Here is a 7,464-nt window from a genome sequence, read left to right on the forward strand (position 1 = left end):
GTCCTCGACAGAAACACTCAGTAGGATCTAAAATAAGGATTCGTTCTTCAGACAGCTCCTGCTCGTGTTTCCCCCCTCCTCATCTTTAAAAATCTATCTCAGAAGCATTCATTCATCATTTATTCAACAATAATCATGTATATGAAACTGTTGGGTATGATAGAGGGATACAGGGATGCAGAAGGACATGTAGTATTCCAGGCAACCTCTAGTCAAGGTAAGATCTACTGCATCTGAAGCAGACTGAAAAAATGGCCAGCAATCCATTTCACCGACTCCCAGGAGCTCAGCAGATGGATAACCGTGGGTGGCGGGGATGGAGGTTCCGGCAGGACAGGATGAGGTTGCAGCAGGTAGGGAGGTGAGAAGGGGCATCCCAGGATCTGACTGGAACCAGCATGAGCAAGGATCTGGAGGAAGGAAAAGCAGGGAGAATGAGATAGTGGGGAGTAGACAAGTGTGGAGGTGACAGACAGCCATGGGGAGATAGGCGAGAGATTCTGTCACAAAGTACAACCAGGACCAGAGCCAGAACCAGTCAGGCATTTCCAGCAGTAAGGATGGGAAGAGTGAGCCCTCACTCAGCCCTTGGGGCTAAGCGTGAGCTGGGGGTGGGGGAGCAGAGACTGCAAGCTTCTGAGCACGTGGGGGACAAAACCACCAGTGATGGAAATGGACGAATCAGAAGAGATGATTTCGATGAAAAACAATAAATTTAGTTCTAGACAGAGGGCCTATGAGGTTATAGAATAACATCTGTACTAGGTGAGGGATGCAAGTTTTCTCAGCAGATCAATCCCTTTAAAACTTTTTTCCCCCCATTTTAATCTTGAGAGGGTGTTCAAGTTCTATTTTTTTTTTTTTTTTTTTAGTGTATGGAGAGGAGACCAACAACAGACAGAGTAGGACACTTTTAAGGTGAAACTGTGAAATGTGAGGGCAGTTCCTCACCACACATATTGAATTAGTGTGATATTTTTTAAAAGTCTTCTAGGAAAGAAGCAAACTACATTAAAAGAATGGATCTGAGGACCATGGTGGGTACAGTCCTCACTCTGGGTTCTCTCTCTTCCAAGGCCCCACTGTCCCTGGAGTTTAGCTAAATGATCTTCCCTTGAGAAAATTCCATAAATCACAGACAATTGTTGAGGGATTTTATTTTATTTTTCACAACTTGCTTTTCCTTTTATCTCCTGGAACCGTTAATATGCACTGAGCCTCTCTGATCATCATTACAGAGCCCTGAATGAGAAACCCTTGGCAATGATCAGAACACAGGGGTCCTGACTCTCTCTCTTAATTGTCAGACTGATTGGACAAACTAGGGTATGTTCTGGAACTTCTGGTTGGTTGTTCTAAATCTTTTAGAGAGAGCTCTCTATCATTCATGTCATTTAAAATATGTGTTTCTGTTAGGGAAACAGGTCCCAGCCCCAGGGTAACTAAAGACTCAGTGGGTCACTGTGGCTAAGACAGATGATTGGATACTTACCTGATGGGATTTCAAAGTTGGGAGGCCATGGGGTCTGAACAGCAACATTGACACTGGCCAATAGGACCCAACTCTGGGGGTGATGTGGCCCAGAAAGTGCCTCTGCTCCACTGGGTCCTCTCAGGAAGCAAGCTGAGTGGAAGGGACAGAGTTCATCACTAGAGCAGGAACATAGCGTCTGATGCAACAATCTTACATGATTCTTGAACTTGATTCCAGCTTAGGGAAAGGAAAGCATTTTTTACTCACACCTAGATAAGCTGTTTTACCTGAGTAGACTGATTGAATTTACTCTAACATCCCAGGGATAGGCATGAGTGCCCTGAAGATCAGTCTTTATTTTGTATTCAAGGCTCAGGCATTACACCATCATCCATACACCATTCCCTCTATGCCAGGAACTGAACAAAGTGTAAGGCAATTCAAATTCAAAAAAAGACAAAAAGCTGATTAGCAAACACCAAGCGCTGATACAACTTAGGTATAAATCAGTGTTACTTCAACAAAATAAATAAATAAAAACTCATTTATTCATTTTAACAAAGAAAGAAATCCTATCCATTGGCCAGGCACTTACAGACCCTGGATGTGTAGACATGACTCATTTACACACCACATTCAGAATTTTTGTTGTATCCACGTTGTGTTAGTACTGCTATTTACTAATATCTTTTTCCCTTTGATATGAGTTGTATTTTAACTTAAGCAAATTTATTTTAAAAGGAAAATTTCTATCACTAAGTGGGAAGTCAGAATCATCTGCTACATATTATGACTATAATAAGAAAGCAAGGAAAACATAGCTACTAAATTAGAAGTGTCTTTCCCTGTAGCCCTAAAATAACCTTATACCACATCAATGGTACAAGTGTATACAAGAAATATCAGAAACAAGAAAATTTGCAAATTTTAAAAATTAAAATTCTGAAGATTGCTTTTTACAGATGTGAGTGGAAGTCTTTATGAAAAAGGGCTCTAATAACTTTTCTTTCCACACATTCTAAAATAAAATACACCACTGCTTTTTATAAAGCAACCCTGTGTAGACAAAATATTCATGACTGGCCCAGGTCACGTTCTAACACACCTATAAAATTGTTGCAATATTATTTTATAACTGTGCATGGCCCCTTGGGAATTTCAGTTTCCACTCCCTGAGATAAGGGGGATTGTGATCTGCCAGGACTGCTAACTTCTCAGTTCATTTTAAAGTACCTGTGAGCTGCAGATGTCAGGTGTTCCATCCATGTAGATAAAATTTGCAGAAACATGCTAAGGCTGCATCAAAGAGCAAGGTGTACAGATCTTCAGGCTCTAAAGTCTTAAAAGAATGTTCTTCAAAGCCCATAGGAAGGCCTTGATACTTATCTCCATACTTACGGAACTAATCTTTATGGACCAAATCCTAGGAATTCATTGATTTTCTGCTCTTGGACAAGACAGTTCTTCAAGTGGGACTCGTTCTCCACCATCTGCTGAGAGAGAAGTGAACTCAACGCTTCAGTATCTTAACGCAAGACCCTTTTATCAAATAAGAGGTTACTACCTACTGTGAACGATAAACCTCCATGTCTAAAGGGTTCAACACAACAGAAGCTTATCTATTTATTTAATCAAATCCAATGAGTGGTAGTGACGGTGTGACTGCTTCAGCCATCATTTAGGGACCCAACCTCTCTCCCTTTTGTGATTTTAACCTCATCTAGAAGGGTGCAAGCCAATAGAACTTTCTGTGGTGATGGAACTGTTATACTGCCTGTCCAATGTGGTAGACACGAAGGACATGTGGCTATGGGGCATTTTAATTATAGTTAGTGAGACTGTAGCTGAATTTTCAATTATCGTTAATTTTTTTTTTAAGAAAAACATTGAAGGACCTTTGTTACCTGATTTCAAGAATATTTTATAGCATTTAAACATAGCTACAGAAGTCAAGACAGTGCTATTAACATATGAATAGCCTAATAGATCAATGGAACAGGAGCGAGTTCAGAAATAGACTCACCATATATATAGTCAATTAATCTTTGAAAAAGGTGCCAATGCCAAGTTAAATCAATTATGGCAAAGATCGTCTTTTCAACACATAGTGCTGGAACAACTGGATATGAAATAAAAATAGAGAAACAGATCTAAGAGAAACAGTGGCTGCCATGTAGATGTGTTATTTCCATAAAACTGATGACTGAAGTTAAAAGCATCAGTTGTAACTTTAAAAGGGGGGTGGGGATTGAGGTCCAGAAACATTAAATAGAAAGACTATCATCATACAACAAGGAAATGCTGAAGACAGGATTCAATATCTATAGTCTTGAAGTTGCCTCTCTACGGTAAAAAGCCTCAGTGCAGGAACAGTGGTGAGGAGGTGATGGGAAGAATTCTGGGTCCTAAATCAGTCGGGAAGCTGAGCTCTCTCACTGTCTCTTTTCCTCTCTATTTGGGGTCACATCTAAGTTCCACACACAAGGCAGAACTAGGGGATTCTCTAGTTTAATTTCATATTTTATTTTTATTTCATTGGGTTTGGAGAAGGGAAAGGAGTTAGGAGTCCATGGAATCACAGTGTTTCTTTGTCCCTTATTTTTATTTAATTTTAATTAATTTAAATGTAAATAGCTACATAGGATTAATGGCTATTAGAGGTTAGAGGCTTAGCATACTCTCTATTCATCTAGCAAAAGAGAAAAAGGGAAGTATGGTATTTGAGGAGGTTTTAACTGGAGGTCCTAAAAGTTTTCACTTCACTTCGTCTTTCCATTGGCTAAAACTGAGTCATGTGGCCACACCTAATTGAAAAGGAGACTGGGAAATGTAGTTTAGCTGTGTGCTCAGGAAGATGAGGAAGTAGATTTTGGAGAGTATATAGCAGTGTTTATGACTCTGGGAATGAAGTTTCAACAGGTGCCAAAATGAGCACCTCTTCCCCCTGAGGCAACGACAGAAGACAACAGGGAAAGCAGAGAAAGAAGTTGCATGAAAACAGCATAAAGACTAAAGTAGTTAGAACGCCAACTTGCAAGCGTTTATGACGCCCAGCAGTGAAATGATTAAGATTTAAGGAATATGTATATAGAGTGTCCTGATGGATCCATGGTAAATCCACCTGCAATGCAGGAGATGCAGGAGATGAGGGTTCATTCCCTGGGTCAGGAAGATCCCCTGAGTAGGAAATGGCTACCCGATCTAGTATGCTTGCCTGAAAGACCCCATGGACAGAGGAGCCTGGTGGGCTACAGTCCACAGGGTCCAAAGTGTCATCACAACTGAGAAGCTGAGCACACAAACACATATGAAGCTCAGCTGTGTTCATTCATTCAACATTTATCCCGTGCCTACTTGGTGTCAAGTACTAGGCCCAGCACAGAGGATGCAAAGATGGGCAAGACACCATCCGCCACAGAGAATTTTAATTTAATGTGGCAAGGGCAGCCTCAGATGTAAGGATAAAGTGCAGTGGAAACTCAGGCTATGGACACTGAATTTCCCGTGGGTAGATAGAGGACAATTTTAGGAAAGGGTTTCCAACAAAAGTGTGTGTGTGTGCCGTTACCCACACACCCAAGATAGAAATTTTTTTAGACATACAACTGTCAAGGAGCGGATGGTGAAGTGTCTTCAAACCAAAATCAATAAAGGACAGATATCATAGCTCCAATTTGTATGTGTGCGCTCAATCACTCAGTCGTGTTCAACTCTTTGCCACCCCATGGACTGTAGCCCTCCAGGCTCCTCTCTCCATGGGATTTCCCAGGCGAGAACACTGAAGTGGTTTATCATTTCCTTCTCCAGGGGATCTTCAGCTCAGGCACTGAACCTGCATCTCCTGTATCACCTGCATTGCAGGTGGATTCTTTACCACTGAGCTATCAGGGAAGCCCATAACTCCAATAAACATGCAAAATTCTCCTTATGTCAAATTGTTTGCTGAGTTGAATCTCCTCATGGGCTCAGCCAGGTGTATGAGCTCCTAGGATACATTTCCCCTTTCCTCTATGGCATCAGCGTGATTTCATCCGGAGCTTCCTTGAACACGTGAAGCAGAAGTAAGAGTCCCTTTCCTGATTTCCCCTGGAACTGCTCCTTCATCTCCCCTTTCCTGTAGCACGTTCCTTTCTTCCTTGGTGAGTTATTTACCCTCCAACACTAGACTGTGCATCCCTTTGTTCACTGCCCATGTCTTAATTATATTGGCAAGAATACAGTGTTTGCTTCATTGACTATGGTGGGCTTCTTTGTGTCATGGCCCCCAGACATTTCACCTTACTACCAATAACAGAAGCCTGATTTCTTCCTGGGACAGGGAGTACCTCTCCCTTTATGTTGATCATGTTAAGAATGTAAATCATGGTGTCAAGTATTGGGCCCTGGAATCTATCTAGCCAGGGCAATCAGCCAAAATCTCCCACATGACTTTGAACATGTAGAAGAGTGACATGAGGTCAGGGAAGTGTTTGGAGCTCAACCCTCCAAAGCAGAGAACATTCCCTGCCACTGCTTAAGGTTGAGTTGGCCTGAACCCTCGGTATACCTTGATCCCAGTTTCTTTTGAGTCTGAGTCTTCATATTTCCCATCAATTATTTAGGCCCCCAAGCAATTTCCCAGAAATTTCCTGAATGGACATCTGTAAATGCATATGGGAACATGTTATCAATGAATGTCACACAAGACTAAATGTAAAATCTCTCTTTATGGACTAGTATAATCTGTTTCACATAGAAGCAAAATGAAACACATCCAATGTACATTAAGTCTACGATGGGAGTGGGCTAGTGACCAGCTGTTATTTTCAACATGCCTGGAGATATTCTCATTTGACTCTTTTTTCATATATTTATTTAGGCTGTGCCAGGTCTTAGTTGGGGTATGCAGGATCTAGAATAGTTCCCTGACTAGAGATTGAACCTGGGCCCCCTGCATTGGGAGCACAAACCCTGCCACTGGAACACCAAGGAAGTCCCTCATTTGATTCTTGTTATGGAAAGACACCAGTAGGACTGAAGCTTGGTACACACTCCATGAGCTTCCTGGACTTGGAGAAACTTTAAAAGGATTGGGAGGAATATCCAGGTTCCCATCTTTCTGCTTCCCAATGCTAATCAGTTGATTCCTCCCTCCTTCCTGTCCTCCTGCCTCTCTCATTGCTGCCTTCTTGCCATTGGATTATTTTATCCCTGAATATCTTCCCTCTAACCTGAAACTTCAAGAGGGAAAAATTGATCATTTTCTACAAGGCTCAGCACCAGGACTTCTCTCATAAGAGATATCAGGAAATATTTGTTGAATTGAATGGAGTTGATTTGAATTATTGAATCCAGGTAAGTGGCTTTGGTAAGTCCATTAGCTTTGCCCTGGAAATCTCCGCTCCTGTCCCACCCCATTTCTATTTGGCCAAACTAACATGACAGAGAGTGATTCAGCAGTCTTCCTTATTCACTTCAGAGAGTTGGAAATGAGACGTGAAAATGACAGCAAGTAGACATGTCAATAAATACCCACTCAGAGCCAGGGCAGGAGAGTCCTACTGCCATCCCAATCTTCACAAGGACAGAATGTCAAGGCCACTTGAATGGATCTCACAGAAATCACCCACCTCAAGATGACCATACCACTCTGGAAGTTGACATCTGGAATTTCCATTGAGAAGATGTTAGATTTCATGCCCATCAGACTCTCTTTGAACTTCTGAGCCTGAAAACTGCTTGTTTCATGGAGCAGAACTTGTTCTTGATATTTACTTAAAATATTAGCATCAGCTAATAAGATAATGAGTCTTGAAGTTTTATCAGCAAGTAACCTTTAAGTCTTTAAGGTTTATCTGGTACTAAAGAGCCCTTAGTATTTCTGGGGCCATGTGTGCATACCTTCTTAAGTCGCTAGATGATGGGCTCTAATTTTAAATTTTATAAAGTGCAAGTGTGTGTGTGTGAGAGAGAGAGAGAGAGAGAGAGAGAGAGAGAGAGGCAGAGGGAGA

General features: G+C 41.6%; 1 long non-coding RNA gene across 1 annotated transcript; it reads right to left on the reverse strand.

The window, feature by feature from the left end:
• Positions 1-290: 290 nt before the first annotated feature.
• On the reverse strand, positions 291-2,959 carry LOC133050853 (uncharacterized). The gene is made up of 3 exons (XR_009691713.1): positions 2,873-2,959; positions 1,493-1,624; positions 291-410 (listed from the first exon to the last, which is right to left on the reverse strand). It is a non-coding gene; the product is annotated as an uncharacterized LOC133050853 (long non-coding RNA).
• Positions 2,960-7,464: the final 4,505 nt, after the last annotated feature.

Source organism: Dama dama, chromosome 4, assembly GCF_033118175.1.
Source record: "Dama dama isolate Ldn47 chromosome 4, ASM3311817v1, whole genome shotgun sequence".
Lineage (NCBI taxonomy): Eukaryota > Metazoa > Chordata > Mammalia > Artiodactyla > Cervidae > Dama > Dama dama.